The sequence below is a fragment of the Trichosurus vulpecula genome, chromosome 9 (genome assembly GCF_011100635.1).
Source record: "Trichosurus vulpecula isolate mTriVul1 chromosome 9, mTriVul1.pri, whole genome shotgun sequence".
Lineage (NCBI taxonomy): Eukaryota > Metazoa > Chordata > Mammalia > Diprotodontia > Phalangeridae > Trichosurus > Trichosurus vulpecula.
In genome coordinates this window covers 6,404,660-6,424,488 of record NC_050581.1, presented here as the reverse complement: position 1 = coordinate 6,424,488, position 19,829 = coordinate 6,404,660, and positions in this window count along the sequence as shown.

Here is a 19,829-nt window from a genome sequence, read left to right as displayed (position 1 = left end):
GTAAGTCTATGTTGAGTTTGGAAAGATAGGCTGGGGCTAGGCTGTGAAGGAGGAATTTCTATTTTATTCCAGAGGCAATAGGTAACTCACACAGCTTATTGAGTAGGGGAGTGACATAATCTGATAAGCAATTAAAGAAAATCACTTTGACAGCTGTGCGGAGGGTGGATTGGAATGCATGTGTGGGAAGGGAAGACTTGAGGCACTGAGACCAATTAGGAGGATATCACAACAGTCTAGGCAAAAGGTGAAGAGGGTATGAACTAAGGTGGTGGTTTTGTGAGTAGATAAAAGAGGGTAGATGCAACAGATGGTGTGGTGGTATAAATAACAAGATTTTTCAACTGAGTGTGTATATATATGTACACTCACATACACATACATGTATGTATATGTATGTGTGTATATCTATATCTATTTATTTCTATCTATCTATATAGGGTGAAGGAGGCTAAGAAGTCAAGGATGATACCAAGGCTGTGAACCTGGGAGGCTAAAAATGATGGTTCCTTTGAGAGGAATAGGAAAGTTTAGAAGAGAGATGGGTTTGAGGAGAATATGAATTCTGTTTTGGATGTGTTGAGTTTGAGATGTTTCCAGGATATCCAGTTTGAACATCCAACCATTAGGCAGTTGGTGATATGGAAATGAAGGGAGAGACTAGATGTGGAAACATAGATCTGTGAATCATTTGCCTGCAGATAATAATTAAACACAATGGGAGATGATGGAGAAAGAGAGAGAGAGAGAGAGAGAGAGAGAGAGAGAGACAGAGTCAGAGAGAGAATGCAGATAGAGAAGAGAGAAAAGGAACCAGCACAGAGCCTTGGGGAATGTCTATAGATCAGAATCAGTTGATATGGACAGTTGGAGTAAACCTTGGAGAAGGAAAGGTTATTAAATTTTTTCGGCAGAGGGAGGATATAGAGGTGGCAGTGTGTTTCCACAATCCGGCTAGCAGCTTCTGTGGGGGTGTAAGATCCACCCACAGCCAGCACCCAGAAAGCTGCCAACAGCACAGGTTCTTTTGATCTGCTTAACTAAGGAAAGCAAGGTGAAGGAGTTGACAAGCTCACTTTAATTCAGCATACAAATATCAGTCACTTAGTTCAGGGGAGAAGGCCAGCACCCTGAACTTCAGAGCAACATACAAACAAATTATAAACATCAACAGACAGACCCAATACAGATTCATAGTTACCAACATCTAGGTTTGGCCTGGGAGCCCAGAACAAGGGCTGGCCCAGAGTCATGCACCACCGCTGCTGTAAGGAGGAGCTCCAAGGAACAGACAGCCAACCCCTGGTTTTTATATCTTTTTCAGCGTCAGGGGTGAGTCACACATGCAACTCACCCACATGACCTAGAATCGTCACAAAGAGGTGACTTAAACCCACATGGTCTAAAAGCCTCAGCTCTCCCAGACATGTAAACGAGGCCCTCCCTGGAGTTAGCCCTACCTTGGGCCCCACCTTAGTTGCCAATCCATATCCACTAAGGTTTTACACCTAATAGGGGTTTGGGCCTGGGGCTTAGCACCTAGTAAGGCTCAATGAATTACTCAAAGGGAACAAAAGCCAAACTATTCAAGGTCACTGGTTGAATTAAGTGCTAAGGAGCCCATTTTGCTTACCAACACACAGTGAGAAGAAAAGAGTACACTAATTCCTCCAAACGGTCCAATGTGTCAGAGACATGAAGGAGGAAACAATCAGCACTGGGGAGGGAAGCAGTCTTCTAGGGAAAGCCAGGTTTCCATGAGTGCAAGAAGGTGGAAAGCATGAAAAGAAGACAGGACGAAGGGAGTTTGTTAATGATGGAGTAGGGGACTCCAGAGAGCAGAGAAGGACAGGGAATAGGAAGAGGAAGGTTAGAATACAAGGGGCTGAGAGTATGGGGAAAGGACGCAAAGAGGGGTTTCATTTGACAGCAGAGGTTGATTAAGGGAGTGATTTGATTCAGTCCAACGACTACTAAATAAGCACCTGTTACATGTAAGGCTGGGCAGGCCAAGTCCTTCCCTCATGCTTGAGTAATATTAAAAGACTTGGCATAAAGTTTCCAGGGAACTGGGTGGCTTCTTTGTGGGGGATATATTGGGGAACATAAACAGAGGTTGTAAAAAATTGAAAGAGTTGTGATCTCCCTTGATGGAGATCTGTGAGATTCCCAAATTATCAGAACATTAAAGTATATACAAGGCTCATTATACTATATCAGGTGACGGGGATACAAAGAAATATGGCACGTAGTTCTTGCTTTTAAAGCGCTTCCAATCTAATGAGGTTTATGGAGGAAAAAAAGAGGTAACATTCTCCACTCCCTCCCCACCCCTACTCTTTTCTACTCCTGTCTAAGCATCCTCAGCTCCTTCCATTAATCTTCAGTTGTGGCTTAGTCTCTCCATCATCTTCATTATGTTTAGTGCTATCCTCTGGGCTCTCCCCACGATGTTAATATCTTTCCTAGAACATGGCACTCAGAACCGAAGGCAGAATATTGTTCTAGACAAAGTTCCTCTCTTAAAGCAGCCTAAGATTGTATTAGCTTTTTTGTGTGTGTGACTGCCACGCCGCATTGTGACTATTCTTAAGGATGCAGTATGCTACAACCCCCAAATCCTTTGCAGACAAATTACTATCAAGTCACATCCCACCCCCATCATCCTACCCTTGTGAAGTTGGTTTTTGAAAAATCTTAATGTAGGATTTTATATTAAGTTCTATCAATTTTCATCTTAACTGTTGAGGTCGTTTGGGGATACGGACTCTAGTATCCAGTGTATAAGCTATGTCTTAGTTTTGTGACATTTGCAAGTTTGACAAGCATGCTATCTACATCTTTCTTCAAGTCATTGATAATAATGAGAAACAACACAGACCTAATGACAAATCCCTGGGACTCTGCAGTAAAGACAGACTTCTGAGGTAACATTAACCCATTAATGATTACTCTTTAGGTCCAGTCATTCAACCGCCTTTTCCAAGTCCACTGAATTTGTACTGTTATCTAGCCAGGACTTCTTAAACTTTTTGCACTTGAAACCCCTTCATTTCAGCAGTGTTCTTTGGTGTTCTGTGGCCTGAGGGCACGGGCAGTGCAAATGTTCAGAACCAAGGCTGCGGTGAAGCTTCATGTTGCTTGGGCAAGTGCTGCCAGAAACACCTCCGATTCATTAAGAGTTTGATTTTTAATCAATTTTTGGTCATTGTGCATTCAGAAACCTTTTACTGTTGCCAGATTTTTCACAACTCTGTGTGGGGTCTCAACCCACAGTTTAAGAAGATCTGATCTAGCCCAAGTCACTCTGCCTTGCCCACTTGAACAAAAATGGTAACACTGACATTTCAAAAAATGAGACAGAATTTTGACCATGTCTCATGTAATCCTTAGTGATTCAACAGACACACCATAGTGTCCTAAAACATTCAAAGGTGTGTCAAGCAAAAGGATTATATTTTGGGTGTTTCCAGAGAGCAAAAGCAAAAATTCTGAGGACACAGAAGTGAGCTCAACATAAAGGAAAACTTTCCAGCCCTTAGAGGAACAACAAAGGAAAAGGTTACTTTATGGGGAGGGCCTGCCACTGGAAGCACTTATGAAGATGCTCAAGACCATCTGTCAGGGATGTGTGGAAAATGAGAGGGGGCCCAAGTTGGTATATGGCACCAAAGGTAACCCTACGTCACAATTTAGTCTTAGGTCTGACCTTGGTGATGCTAGCAAAAAGAGCCTTCGTGAGAATGTATGATGGGAGAATTTTGAATAATCTCCATTTCTTCTTCTTTTCTATTCATAAAATGCTTGCTTTGGTCAAGTGCATAATTCCTATGCTTCGTGGAATCATAGCTTTAGAGTTGGAAGAGCACAGTGTCTGATGCATAGTAGGCACTTAATAAATGTTTATTGACTGACTCTTGGAAGAGACCTTGAATGCCATCCAGCCCAATTGGATCGAACTCAAACAGAAAAGGGATCCCTGCCACAGCATACTGACTTAGAAAAACATAAATTAGCATTATCTGTGTGATATTGTATTTTTATTTATTTTATCATTACATTTTAATATGGTTTGGTTGGCACTCAGGAATTTGTGGAGCAACATGTGACTTCAAGTTTGACACTTTCGATTTAGCCTGACCCCTTAATTTTACCAGAAGGAAACTGAGGCCCAGAGAGTCACTTAAGCGACATGTCTGAGGTCACACAGGTGCTGGGTGGCTGAGACAGATTTGGTGGAAATCCTCTGATTCCAGAACCAGCCCACTTTCCATTACAACATACTGGTTCCTCAATATTCTGCTGCTCCTTTTGAATTTGCACGGAATGCCCTTTGAGCAGGGAGAAGAAAGGGCAATCCATTACAAAGGAGATTTTGATTGTAAAGGGATGGACAAATAGAACTTGGTATGGACACAGTTAAGAGGATGTTCAATGGGAAGAACATAGTAACTATCTTTGGCTAAATAAAGTCGTACAAGGTAAGTCGTGTCTAAGTTGTGTCTCAGCCATTGCTGATGAAACTCGGTGTGCAAGCCTATGGAATAGCAGATTCCAAAGGACTTTTATTTCAAAAGAAAAAGATGTTTTTATTTACGTGGAAATGTCCACAACACACACACACACACACACACACACACACACACACACACACACGCGCGCGCGCAGGTAATCTAAACTATCCAGGCCTTTCTCTTCATTTTTAAGGTACTTTTTTCCATTTTCGGGTGGTTTATAACTATCACTGGGACGTATGAAATTGAATGCAGGCTTTTTCCTTCCTTGTGTATGACTAGAGTGGCAATTCTTGCAGGGTAGTATACAAGAATCCTCCAGGTGGTCTGTGGACTGGTCTTGGAGATGAAACATTAATATCTATAATGTGACAGTCTCTCCGCTTTCATTTCTAGCTTGAATGGATAATGTGCTTATGATACCTTGTGAAAATCGTATTTCACCATCTCCTTGCTTCTCATTCAAGCAGCTTCAGCCTTGACTTGGGGACTTTGGTCCCTGGAAGCAAGTACAAAAAATGATTCACGTGGTCTTCTGGGTCATAGTTCGAGTTTCCCTTCTCTCTGCTCCAGGCAGATTTCTCTTCATTATCCCTACACTCCACCCATTTCTTTCCGTGTCTTCAATCTTATATCCATACACACACACACACACACACACACACACACACACACACGCACACACACACACGCACATACACATGCGCATACACATGCACACGCACACACACACATCTTGTTTGCCTGCCTCCCTCTCTCCAATCCATCCACCACTACCTTTAAGACCAGGTTCAAGACTTGATTTCTTCAAAAAGCCTTCCTCGCCTGAGTTCATCCCTGTTTGGTATTCCACAGGATTTATGCATGGTCTATACTTTATTGTTCGCCATTGGCTTATGTACTGTCAGGTTGCTTGTAGCTTTTCTTGCCTCTGAGCCCCTGCAAGATGGAGGCTTAATCTTCTGCTTTATGGTTTTTCCTATGTTCCTTTCTTTATTCCCTAAAGTGCCCAGCACCAGGCTATGAATAAAGTGAATGTTTGATAAATAGCCTCTTCCTAAATGTATTAAGACATACTTGAATGACTGACCAATCCAATTAAAAGCATTTTTTAATTGGAACCGATGTTCCTTTGCTGATGGTGCTTGTTTTATTGGAAGAGAACGTTGCTTTTAAAGCCTTCTGAAATCTGTTGTGTTTTCTAAACTGGTTCTTTCGTGTCAAATAAACCACAAAACCATAATCTTTAACACTGAAGGAAAGCTAAAGTGCTTGCTGCCGTTTGTGAATCTTTTATTGAATCACCTGCTGAACACTAATTTTCAGAGGGGTGACTTAGCCGATGAATGCTTGGAAAGTGCTTTGAGATCATTGGATGAAAGACTCTCTAGGGTGTACGAAGTGTTATTATCATTGGAATAAATATCACATGTGGCCCAAGCACCTTCTTGACTCGTGAGACTGAGTTTCTATAAATCTATAGAGCCAGAATCACAGAATCTAAGATGTTAGAAAAACCCCTGGATCTTCCTAGTGCCTGGAACATAGTAGGAGTTTTAATGACTGCTGCTGATGGACTGACCTAGTCCAACTCATACTGAACATAAATCTTCTTTAGAACATGCCTAAGAAATGTTCATTGAGCTTTTGTTGTTTATTAAATTAAATTTAATTTTTGTTAGTTTTTAAGTTCCAAACTATTTCCCTCCCTTCCTCTCTGCCCCACACTAGAGAAGGCTGCCATTGGACACAGATACACACACACACACACATACAGATGTATATGTAAATATATACATACATGTGTATACATGTATATATGTATGCACATATATACACATGGACACACATATGTGTTTGCATGTGTGCATGTGTGTGCGTCTGTGTATGTAAAGCCATAATATGCATGCTTCTATTTATCTGTTCTTTTTCTGGAGGTAGAGAGCATCTTCCTTCATAGGTCCTCTGTATTTGATTTGAATATTTATAATACTCAGAATAGCTTAGTCATTCACAGTTATTCTTCAAACACTACAGGGTGTTCCTAAAGTCTGGACACATAGGCAAAAGTGCATATTTTCAAGAAATGAAATGAATGACATTTTCAACAACATTTTATTTAATTGGAATATTAAAAATAATATCTTCAATATGATTTCCATCATTTGTGATGCAAAAGTTGATGCGCTTTGCAAGATTCACATGAACTTGACACAATAACTCTACATTGCTATCAATTTTAGCACATTCACTCTTTATGCGTTCAGTCAAATGTGTTGCATCTGTGATTTTCATTGAGTGCACCTTCTCCTGTAGCACGCCCCAGAAAAACGCAGAAAAACAACACAGAATCTTCAGTGAAAAGGTTAATGAGATGTTAATGAGATTTCCTAGCGTCCAGACTTTAAGGACACCCTGTATTGCTGTCACTGTATCCACCATTCTCGTGGTTCTCCTCATTTCACTCTTCATTATTCCACGCAAGCTTTTCCATGTCTTCCTAAAATCAGCCTGCTCATGATTCCTTATGACATCATCAGGGCTTTGTTAAAGGCCTCTAGGAAAGAGGGATTCATTACTACTCCAAAGCACCCCATCCCACTTTTGGATAATCTAATTATAAGGAAGTGTTCCCTGACATCAAGCCTAAATTTGTCCTTTTGCAACTTGTGTTCATTGTTCCTAGTCCTGCGCTCTCTGAGGCTAAGAGAAATAAGTCTTTCCCTCTCATACATGACAACCCTTCAAACCCTTGAAGACAGTTAAGATGCTCCACCTCTGCATCTTCTTCCCTCAAGTCATAAAATTTAATAGTTGGATATTTCCAGCCAATGACGCACAGTTATGTAATGATAGGCCAGAAGATATGGCCAGAAGAAGCCCTAGGAAGATATCTAGTCCTGCTTACTACCCTAAGCTTCCAAGAAAGTTTGCAGCTAAGCTTAAAACAGAAAAGTATCTATTTTGTGCTTCCCACGAAAGCCTGATTTAATTTCTAACATGACTTTGTTGTTCTAATAATGAATAGTATTTTAGAATTGGAAGGGTCAAAAAGAGCATCTCTAGTCCAAGCCTCACATTGTGCAGATGAGAAAACTGATGGTTTGAAAAGTGAGGCCATTTGCCCAGAGTAAGGAGCAAGAACAGAAACATGGTCTCCTGACTCCTGATCCAATGTCCTTTCTATTGTGCCCCTAACTGTGATAGAGAGATGCTCAAAACTCTTCACCAACTGCCCTCTTTCCTTTTCTTTTTCCCATTCCATATCTAGACAACCTTGTCTTTGTCCTCCATCACGTCCTTTGGTGCTTACATTACCCCTTCCCTTTTGGAAATAAAATTTTATTTTTCTAATTAATGAAAAGCCACCTTCTCTCCCTCTCATTTTCCTTACCCACTCTCCTCTACATTTGAGGATGAAAGAAAAAGAAGGCTCCTGTTATGAATGTGTTATCAACATCTCAAAAAGAGCTGCTATAAATATTTTGCATATGTGGGTCCTTTTCCTCTTTCTCTGATACCTCTGTAGTAGTGACATTGCCGAGTCAAAGGGTATGCACCATTTAATAACTTTGGGAGCATAGTTTCAAATTGCTTTCCAGAATGGCTGGGCCAGTTCACAGTTCCAACAGTGAATTAATGTACCTGTTTTCCTATAGCCCCTCCAGCACTTCTCATTTCTTTTTTTGCCAGCTTTTTTCTTGTCTGATAGGTGGAAGGTAAAAACTCAGAGTTGTTTTAATGTGCATCTCTCTGATTATTTGTGATTTAGGGCTTTTTTCCCCATATGGATATTGATAGCTTGGGTTTCTTCTGAAAAATACCTGTTCACATCATTTCATCATTTATCAATGGTGTAATGGTTCTAATTCTTATAAATTTAAATTAGCTCCCTGTAATAGCTAGGTGGCACAGTGGATAGAGTGCCAGGCCTGGAGTCAGGAAGACTCATCTTCCTGAGTTCAAATCTAGCCTCAGATACTTAACTAGCTGCAAGACTCTGAGCAAGTCGCTTAACTCTGTTTGCCTCAATTTCTCACCTGTAAAATGAGCTGGAGAAGGAGATGGCAAACCACTCTACTATCTTTGCCAAGAAAACCCCAAATAGGATCACAAAGTGTTGAACACAGCTGAAATGACTCAACAACTGTAAATTTTAGAAATAAAGCCTTTATCAGAGAAAAGTGCTGCAAAGATTTTTCCCCTATTTGTCTGATTCTCTTCTAATTTTAGCTGCATTGGTTTTGTTTGTGAAAAAACTTTTAAAATATTATGTAATAAAAATGTGGATCTTATCTTCTCTGATAGTCTCTATATCTCTTGTTTGGTCATGAATTCTTCCCTAATCCATAGATTTAATAAGTAGTTTCTTCCCTGTTCCTCTTATTTGCTTATGGTATCACCCTTTATGTCTAATCCACGTATCTATCTGGAGCTTATCTTGGTATATGGTGTGACATGTTGGTTTCTAACCCTAACCCTAGTTTCTGCCAGACTGTTTTCCAGTTTTTCCAACAGTTTTTGTCAAATAGCAAGATTTAACTCCAATAGATTGGGACTTTTTTGTTAATCATTCATCCCCTTTTTAGAAAACAAGAATTCCAATAAATCCCTTAACATTCTGAGAAGATGGTAACATAATCTGGCTGAACTGCTGTGACTCGCTGCGTGCGTGTAGAAACAAATTTCTATGAATTAAGGAGAGGGACATTCAGGTACATCCCATTTCACCTTAGAATCAATTGTTAGGGTGCACGCGGCGCCTCTTTTAAGCACATCTAAGGAAGGGTTTGTTTATTTCAAGAAATGCCTCCCAAGTGTTTTTTTTTCTCTCTCCTAGTTTCCTATACAGATTGAAGTATCTGGCTTATTAAAACTCCCATTGACCACAGCATAGAAAAAGCAGCAGAGCAAACTCAGGTCTAATCCATCAAGAAACACTGGCGACGTTAGCACAAATTCAGTCTGCAAGTGAATGCTTGTTGTATACAAGGAGCTAGACTGTGTGGAATGTAAGGAAGAGTCAATCATATGTGGTGTGGTAGAAGCAATGACCATCACCGTGCAAGCTAGGCCAGTTTTTCCTTGGGTAGTCTGTGTGGGTCACTGTCTCAGAGGGCTGTGAGTGCCCTCCTCACTCTGGATCCTCCCTACCAGAAAGAGTGAGTTAAAAAAACCTAAAACAAGATTCCCCAGACTGCACTCTCTCCATCTCCTGATCCGGTTGAGCTAGAACTTTCTCCTTTAGTCTGCTCCTCCTCCTCTTTTCCTCTCTTTAGAGGGGAGTTTGAAGGGAAACACTTGGCCTCGGGGAGGCGAGGCAGCCATCCAGGGAGCCACGTCAGGTGATGAGAACCGAAAGAAACGAAAGACTCGAGACTTAGGGGTAGATAGAAAGAATGCTCCAGGTTCTGTTCTAATTCTTTCCTTGGGATTTTGCTATGAAACACATAGGACAAAATAGCTCATATAAATGTTCCTGTCACCCCTGGGGTCTCTTTGACCATAAAACCAGTAGGGGGCTCTTAATTTATATATTTTGTGAAATATAAAACTCTCTCTGAGGTGTTTCCACCTTAGCACACTGGATGGTATTTACAGTCACACCAAAACAATAAGAAACAAATTCTTTATCAAAATGAATCAAGTTTAACAACCAGAACCATTACACAAAGAAAGATCTATATGGGGGTGAGGGAATCTGCCTGTGGAGGAAGGGAAGAGAAGAGAGAAAGAGAGAAGATGCCTGTGCAGCTAATGAGGGAAAATCCACTATTGTTCACTAGTACTTCATTCACTGAGTTCTACTTTCTAGTAGCTGGTGCCCTACCGCCTACATTACACACCTGCTCTCCTCAAAGAGTCTCTTCTCTCTTTGTTCCACCTGTTTCTCAGTGCCCCAAACTTAGTACCACTGCAAGAGCTCATCCCCTCTTGTGACAGGGGACACATTCCCTCAGGGAGCCATCTTATTCCTTGGAAGATTATAAGAGAAGCTACATTTAAAAGGTGTTGAAACTATCCAAGAGACTTTATTGGTTCCATGGGCTAAGGCTTGAACTACTGACATAGCTAACCAGAAGCCTAAGTACAAAATACAGCCCATGAGGAATCAGGAGCTCTTCCCTCAAGCTCGAGCTGTGTGCCAGCAGCACAGATTGCGCTCAACTGAATCACTGTTGGATCCTTGATGAATATCCTTTTCAGGTTACGGATACGTAAACTTCCTTTTGTTTACTATCTAGTTTACTGCTATAAAGGTTTCATTTTGTTCCAATCCAGAAAATGACTGGCTTGAGTCAGACTGGTCTTAGAGCATGTGATCTCTAGCTGTATACCAAGAGTGTGTTTGTAGCCCACAAAAATGAGAGTTATCAATAGTAGTCACAGATAGTTCTAGGCTAGTCCATAAAAGTCTTTTTAGTGTCAAATGTAGCTAAAGGGGTATCTATTCACAACGAAAAAGAATAGGAAACAACACTGTAAAATGCTGATCATTAAAACTACAAAGCAATAAAATCAATCAAGAAATAATTTATTCATGTTGAATACAAGTGCTAAGGAAAATGAGACTTAATGAGAAGAGCATGAGAGGATGAAGGGAATCTTTCTGAAGATGTAATACATTGGAAGAGGTCTGGCCTTGAAACCACAGGATCTGAGTTCAAATTCCACCTTTGATGCTTACTATCTATGTGGCCTTAGGGAAGTCACTTAGGCCCCTCCAGCTCAATTTCCTCCTCTGTAAAATGTGGGAGTTCACCAGATGGGCTGTAGAATCCTTTCCAGCTCTAGATCTATGATTCTCTGATCCTTAGGGACAGGAACTGCTTCATCTTTGTCTTTGTAGCCTCGGTGTCTAGCATAGACGTAGCTAGGCCCCTGATTGGTTCTTTTAAAAAAAAATTCTTCTCAATTACATATAAAAAATTTTCAACATTTGCTTTTTAAAATTTTGAATTCCAAATTCCCACTCTCCCTTCTCCCCTCCTTGAGAAAGCAAGCAATTTGACATAGATCATACATGTGCAGTCATGCAAAACATTTCCTTAAAAGCCATGTTGCGAAAGAAAATGCAGACCAAAAAAAAAAGACCGAAGAATAATAAAGAAAATGGACAAGAAGAGGGGAGTTAATGAAGATATGTTGCATATTTGGGAAAAAGAGATTTCCCCAAGGTAAATTTAGCTTAGTTTTGAGTAAAGAGGGGAAAAAGGAAGTTGTGGAGAAGGGGTGTTCATTTCTATGTTTTCCAAAGACAACCACCAGGGGCATCACTGGCTTTAAACTGCTGAGTCGCTGCCCAGACCATGAAGAAGACATGTCCAGTGTTTCCAAGTCACGGGATTCCTGGGCAGTTTTTAACGAGTGTGTATCACGGTCATCACCAACGACCAACATTACGTGCCGGGACATAGTGATAGCCAGCATTCGTGTGGTTCTTTAAGGTCGACACCATTCTTTACAGACCTTATCTCATTTGATCCTAACATTGACCATGAGAGAGGTAGATGCTATTATTATCCCCATGTTAAGGCTGAGAGAGGTGAAGTGATTTGCTCAGGGTCACGCAGGACCTGAGGCAAGATTTGAATTCAGGTCTTCCTTACTCCAAGTCCCGCACTTTATCCACTGTGCCACCTAGCTGACTAATGGATACTGTTGGAGTGAACAAGAAAGGATCCTGATAGAAAAGTCATGTACTAGAATGTTACAGAGAAATAGCAGAACCGAGAATTCTACCTCCCCCGCCCAAGTAGCTTCACACTCTCCGTTGGTGCTGAGGGCACCTTTTCCCCAAGACAAAAATGAACAAAGGTTGTGGTCACTACATCTTGGCCTTTGAAAAGGAACTTACAAGTCAATGAACAAATGTCCGTATGTATGTGTATGTACATGTAGTGGTGCAGTGGCTAGAGTGCTGGGCCTGGTGTCAGGAAGACTCATCTTCATGGGTTCAAATGTGGCCTTAGACACTTAGACACCTGCTAGCTGTGTGACCCTGGGCAAGTCCCTTAAACCCTGTTTAACCCAGTATCTCTGCCAAGAAAACCCCAAATGGGGTCACAGAGTCAGGCATGACTGAAATGACTGAACAACATATATGTGCATGTTTTCTATATGTAGTTTCTGGTTTTATTTACAATAATGACAGTGTATATGGTTTTCAAAGAGCTCTTCCAAAAATCACCTGATCTGATCCTCACAGTAGGACCCTAAATTTAGAATTGGAAGGAACCTTAAAAAATGATCCCTGCGAGATACCACAAGGCGGATAATATTATCAGCACTTCCCAGATGAGGAAGGTAAGGCTCAGAGAAGGTAATGGGCTTGTAGACTTAAGAGCTGGAAGGAACGTCAGAGTTCATCTAGTCCAAGCCTATCATTTTACAGTTGATGGAGCCGAGGTCCACAAGGCTCCACAGGTGGGGAGTAAAGCTCACATTTGAGTGCAGGTCCTTGGACTTTTCCCACTGTACCACATGACCACGTATCTAAGATTGTGGGTTTAGCAACTGGTAGATAAAGGACTCTAACCAAAGGCTTCTGTTTCCTGATCCACAGCTCTTTTCAGTACAGCACACTGTCTTCATCATTTGGTTGTTTTTATTTCCAGGGTTGAATTCTCTTCTGGGACGCCCTCCTAAGTCAGACTCCTTATGAGCTTAGAAGGCCACTGGGACCTAGAGCAGGTGAAGGAGCATGACTGTCCAGTCTTTGAAAGATGAGAACCATGGCATACCTTTGTACATCTGAGGGCTAAAAAGCTTCCACTGGATTATGCGTAAGACTTGCAGTCACAATGATCAAAAGAAAAATTAAGAAAATCATTATTTCTATTGGAATGATAGTGCTACAAGAAAAGTAAACGAGAGTGAGGAGAGTAAGGATTAGACTGAAAGAATCCTGTAAAGGAACCTTTCCAAAGCTTTCCCTGTTTCTGGGGAGGGTGACACCATCCTCCGAAGTCCTTAATCTTAGATTCCTCCTTGACTCTTCCCTCTCCCTTTCCGGTCACATCCAATTTGTCGCCGAGTCTTGACAGTTCTACCCTTTTAGTATTTCTTACCTTTCTTTCCTCTCTAATCACAAATCTTCTCTTCTCTTCTCCTTTGGACTATTATAATACAGTCTTTCACATATCTGCTAAAATAAAAAAGGCACAGGTCTATCTGGATCACTCCCTCACTCAAAAATCTTTAGTGGATCCTCATTGCCTGAAATATAAAACAAAAGTTCTTTGGTCGGGCATTTGATGCTCTCCACAATATGGTTCCTCCCACTATTCGTAGCCTGATTTCATACTACTCCTTTCCACAAAACCTCCATCCCAGTCAAAGCAGACCCTTTGGCTCTTCTCTGAACTCGACATTCCATCTCTTATCTCTACACTCAACACAGGCAGCTCCCCGTGTTTGGGATGTGTTCCTTCCTTATCCTCATCTCTCAGAATCACTGTTTCCATTAAAAATAAGCTCAGGTGCCAAGATGGCGAGACCATCTCTGATCCCACAGTTGCTAGTTTTCATTCCTTTCCTAACTTCCCTCACATTGTTCTTAATTGTGTACAAGTTGGATTTCTCCCTCTCCCCAGAAGAATGTAAACTCTTTCATGGGTAGGGACTTTTTGTTTGGGTCTCTGTATTCCCGGGGATGATCACAGGGCTCTGATCTTAGTAGGTATTTAAAAAAATACCTGCTGTTGTTGAAACAGACTAAACAATGGCTTATTATGACTTTAAGGTCAATGTGGCTGCACCAGGCTCTTTGCGTACCCCTCAAAGAATGACAGAAAGACCAAAGTGAGCAAAAACAGCTGAACACACACATACACACACACAGAGAGAAAACAAGTAATGTTAAGAAAAGTGCTGACACAATTAAAAAATGCTACACAGGAATGAATAAGCTAACATACCAGAACTGAAGAGACATCCTCCAAAGGGTCAATGGCACAATTAAAGAAATTAAGTAAGAATTCTCACTACTAAGAAAGTCAAGAGACCAAATAAAAGAATGCAAAGACAGTAAAAAATCCTGAGCATTCCAGCTAGAATTGGAAGATGTTAAAACAGACTGGCAAGAAATTAAGAAGAAGATAGTCAATGTAAGGAATATTGAAAATCTGACTCCATTGACTAAAATAGCAACAGACTTAACTGCATGGAAAAACAGAATTATAGCCAATGCAGATAAACCAAAGGAAACATAGACAGGGAAAATTACTTAATTATGGTTAGAATTGAAAAATATACAGAACCAACTGACAGACCTGGAGGAGAGGTCAAGATGCAGCTGAGGTCCCCAAAAATGTAGGAAAAAAACCAGAGGAATCTAAACTGAGTACACACTGACCAAAACTATACATGTGTATATGCATACATACATGTATACATATGTAGATGTATATGTATGTGTATGTTTGTACATATATTTGTGTAAATGGAAAACAAATCCAAAGGGTAATAGAATCTCAAGCAGATTTGGAAAGGGACACAGAGGCAAAAGTAATCCTTGTTTATGTGCTGTCTGTGCAAAGAAACAATTTATTGGGCACTTTGCTGCCCAGTAGTTCTATTCTATTAAATACTAAGTGTTTTGTGTAAGATTTTAATCCTTATTTTGTATTTTTTAGCTATCTATATTTGTTGATTTTTTTTGATTTAGAATAAAAGCTTGAAAATAAAAAAAGGAATAGTAATGGTACATTATACTAATTCTTTCATTTCTATAGTGCTTTTTAGTTACAAAGTTCTCTCCAACATACTGCTTCACTTTATTCCAATCACAGCCCTGTGAAGTAACAAGAATGATGATTTATCCATTTGGAATAATACTAAGAAAGTGGTGGATTTTGCCTTGGAACTTTGGTCCTCTGACTTCTAGGCCAGTACTCATTGGACCAAGCCAATACTGCCTCCCACTACAGCTTTGTCAAAATGTGCCAAGCACTCACCAGTCCAGACAAGTATGTTCCCATTTGCCATCTTGGAGGATTCTGATAGGGAAATGAATGGAATCAGCATTCCTTTCTCTTCGTGTGCCATGAATTGCTACTCATGCCTTAATGTATAGATGAATGGCAATGTCTCAGGGAATGATGTTGAGTTGATACTAGTGATCGACATAGCATCTGAGATATTTGCAAGGGTCAGCAATCAAATTGACTCGATTAGAGCAAGAGAACCAAGATGAGACATAGTGAGAGAGGTGGCCAAATGGGAATGACAAAGGCCAGCTGATGGTCTCAACCTATAGGGTTAATTCAACTTTTGGCAAAGGCTTATAGGGATTTTTCAGATTTCTTTCTCACAGAAAATGCTCTGCTAAGGAACACTACCTGGAGAACCATGGCATCATCTGCAGTAAGGAAAAGTAAGCCACACATATATGAAAGCATTGTTTTCATATGCAGTAAACTTGGTTTGAGTTTTGCTGAGAGAGGCCACAAGAGAATCTCATGTGTTTAGGTTTGAGACCTTGTGACTCAAGAGATAGCCTAGGGGTGTGGAACCTTCAGCCTTGAGACCACATGTGGCCTTCTAGGTCCTTGGGTGCAGCCTTTTGACTGAATCCAAGTTTTACAGTGATTAACTAAGTGATTTTCCATGACTGTATTTCCTTCAGTTAATCTACATGGGTCACTTGCAGGGGTGGGGAACCTGCAGCCTTGAGACCATGTGTCCCTCTAGGTCCTCAAGTGCAACCCTTTGACTGAATCTAAACTTCATAGAACAAATCCCCTTAATAAAAGGACTTGTTCTGTAAAACTTGGATTTAATCAAAAGGCCGCACCCAAGGACCTAGAAGGCCACATGTAGCCTCAAGGCCGCCGGTTCTCCACCCCTGCAAGTGACTCATGTAGACTAGCTAAAGGATATACAGCCATGGCAAATCACTTAATTATCCCAAGAATTGGAAAACCTACAGGATCAACTGACGGACCTGGAGGAGAGGTCATAGGAAATATGTGAAAATGTAGAAAAAACAAAAGAGTCTAAACTGAGTACACATTGAATCAGAAGATATGGCTCGAGCGCTGTCTCTGATACTGCTACTCTGTGTGATTCTAGATAAAGCACTTGACCTGTCCAAACCTGTATTTTTTTCATCTGTAAACACAAGAATCCTTACACATTCAGGATTGCTGTGAGGAAAACGCTTTGGACGTCCCAGAGTGCTATAGAAATGAGAATGCCTCTTTCCTCCTACGTACTTTCCTGTAACTATGGGATGCTGTCTCCAGAAGGCAAAAGTAGCCGAGTTATGAAGGCTGTGGTCAACCTCAGTGGCATTTCCCTTTAAAATTGATGTCTTCCAGCTTTTTTATTGTTGTCATGCACTTGTTTTCAGTTGTGTACTACTCTTTGGGACCCAATTGCTTCCGTTTGAATTGTTGTAGAAAGATTCTGAAGATCACCTGACAAGATAAGGGTCCCGGCACCAAGGTCCTTTCTCAAGCTGAGCATTCAAACTCCAATGAGCTGGCCACGATGTTCAAATGTGAAGCATATGTTTGCCTAAAAGTCTATCTCGTGGAGAACTCACAGCGCATGGTGGTCAGAAGAAGCCATACAAGGACACTCAAATATCTCAGAAGAACTTTGGAATAGATTGCGCGACATTGGCACAGGACCACCCAGCATGGCATGCCCCCATCAAAGAAGGTACTGTACTCTATGAGTGAAACAGAATTGCAGTAGCTCAAAAGAAATGGGAGTCATGCAAATTTAGTGGCATCTACACTTGGAATGTTCATATGGACTATTTGTGCCCAACCTGTGGCAGAGCCTTCTGAGCTCATATTGGTCTGATCAGTCACAGTCAGACATACTGTACCTTGACTCCAACATAGTGATGTCATGTTGGTCCTCTGCAAGAATGAAGGACAAAAACCAGCCAACTCTTTGTGACCCCGTTTGGGGTTTTCTTGGAAAAGATCCTGGAGTGGTTTGCTGTTTTGTACTCCATCTCATCTTACAGATGAGGAAACTGAGAAAAATGGGGTTAAGGAACTTGCCCAGGGTTACACAGGTAGTAAATATCTGAGGCCAGATTTGTATTCAAGAAGATGAGTCTTCCTGACTCCAGATCTGGCACTAGGGGAACTGAGCCCCAGAGGGGCCACAGTCAGCAGGACCCCACAGCCACCCTATGAGGTATAGGCCCAATTTATTCAGTCATTTTTCAGTTGTGTCAGACTATTTGTGACCCCATTTGAGTTTTTTGGGGGGGAAAAATACTGGAGTGGATTGACATTTCCTTCTCCAGCTCATTTTACAAATGAGGAAACTGAGGCAAACAGGATTAAGTGACTTGTTTATAGTCACATAGCTATTAAGTGTCTGAGGTCAGATTTAAGCTCAGGAAGATGAGTCTTCCTGACTCCAGACCCAGCACTCTATCTACTGTGCCACCTAGCTACCCTAAGTCCATTTTACCCAAATCCCAGCTACACCTTGCAAAATTTATCTTCCTTTCCCACCAGGATTGAAAAGAAGGGATTTGGAGGACAGACTGACTATAGTCCTAGGTTTCATAGGCTTTCAACTCTAAGGAGTTGAAAAGAAGAGGCAATGTGGTTTAATGGATAGAGAACTATCCTTGGAAGCCATGATATGGTGGCCTTTAAAGGTGGAGAAATGGTTGCTGAGTGATATGGCAAAGAGAGGGTCTAAAAGTGGCAATGAGGAGGAAGGAGTATGCCAGTGCTTCCTCCTAGGCTTGTGTTGTCAGTGGAGGATGAGAGAAGAAGAGCCCGGTTTTGAATAAATATCTTCAGTGGAAAACTAGGTTTCAGTAAGCACCAGAAGATAGGAAGAAAATGAAAGGAAGAGATCCAGGAGGAAGTTAATAATCAGTATTGATAGAGAAGAGTTAACAGAGGGTGTAATAGAAAGGGACAGCTGGGACTGGTGAATTTCCTCAACTCCCACCCGATTCTCCTTAGGGTTCTACTTGATCCTGAGGCACGAGAGATCGGGACTTTAACCATCCCCTTCAATGTGGGGCTTGCTTCTGGTCTTGGCAGCCCTGGAGTACTGGGCTGAGGCTCCCAGTTTATCTTGGGCCCTGATCCAGCAGGAAGAACCTGCCTAGCAACCCCGAAAGCCGTTGAACTCTCTGCTTCTCCTCTGCAGTGCTACTGGGAGAGCCGTAAACACTTTCACCAACGATCCTGGGCTGATCCCAGGTGTGCTACATGCTGAAGGTCCAGGTGGCACGGTGGGGACATTCCACCCTAGTGGGAAGATGAGTCCCAGAAGAGAGGCATGAAAGTTAGCCACAGGACTCTGTGGGGGAGGGGAGAAGAGGACGTAGGAAGCAGGAGAGGAAAGCACTCACCGTATGAGGGTATCTGGACAAAGCACCAGGGACCCCAGGTTAGTTCCAGCTCAGCACATGTATATTTCTATTTTTTCAAATCCATGAAGATGTTTTTGTGATTAATAAGATACAAATTCATTGCAAGTATTACTGAATTCATAGAAGCTTTTCATCATAATGTATTTTCTCAGTCAACGCACAGTAACGGTTGACCCCATCAAAATGGGGTCCTTTTATTTGAAAAGCTTGGGAACCATGGTACTATGTCCTGCTTCTCCATCAGGAGAAGTTGAGAATGAGAGCAAAAGTTGAAAGGTCTCTCTCTGGAGGCCTTCCAGACTGTTTAACTCCAGTCTGGGTCTCCTCCCCATCTGGGTTTCCCCTAGTCAAGTCTCTGTGCCCATGCAGATAAGGACCATCTGATCTGTCTTGTGCACTGACAGAGGAACTGAGAGGCGTCTGCTATGGTGGTTGCAAGATTCTGCCTGGTGAACTCTAGTAACCCCATCTCTGTTTCATGATTACAGCGAGCGTGCCCTGGCTCTGAGGCCCAGCCCTTCAAGGAGAGGAGGAGGGGAGGGACAAGCTTTTCAGGAGGATTCTTCCTGACAGATAGGAGGGCCCAAGATAACAAGGAGCCTGGGCCTATGGACCCAGTGATACCCAGACCATAAGCAAGCCCCAGATTGAATGGGATGATAATAGCCTGCAGTCTAGTCCCTCAAGACCGAGAGGGAATTCTAAGGAGAGCTGGGTGGCAGCTGAGAAAAATCATCCATCTCACCTTAGAGCAAGGGAAGAAATCTTGGCAACAAAGAGATGTGTCCTGGGCCAAGTAGGCTCCTTTGCCTACCTTGACCAACCCTTGAAGGATGTTGTCACAGGGCATGCTGGCTGCCTGATTTCCACTCTTGTTAAGCAGACTGATAGGATCAGCTCCTAGTCTGGGAAGAGCTAAGTGTGGCTCCTAGTAGCCTTTCACCTTC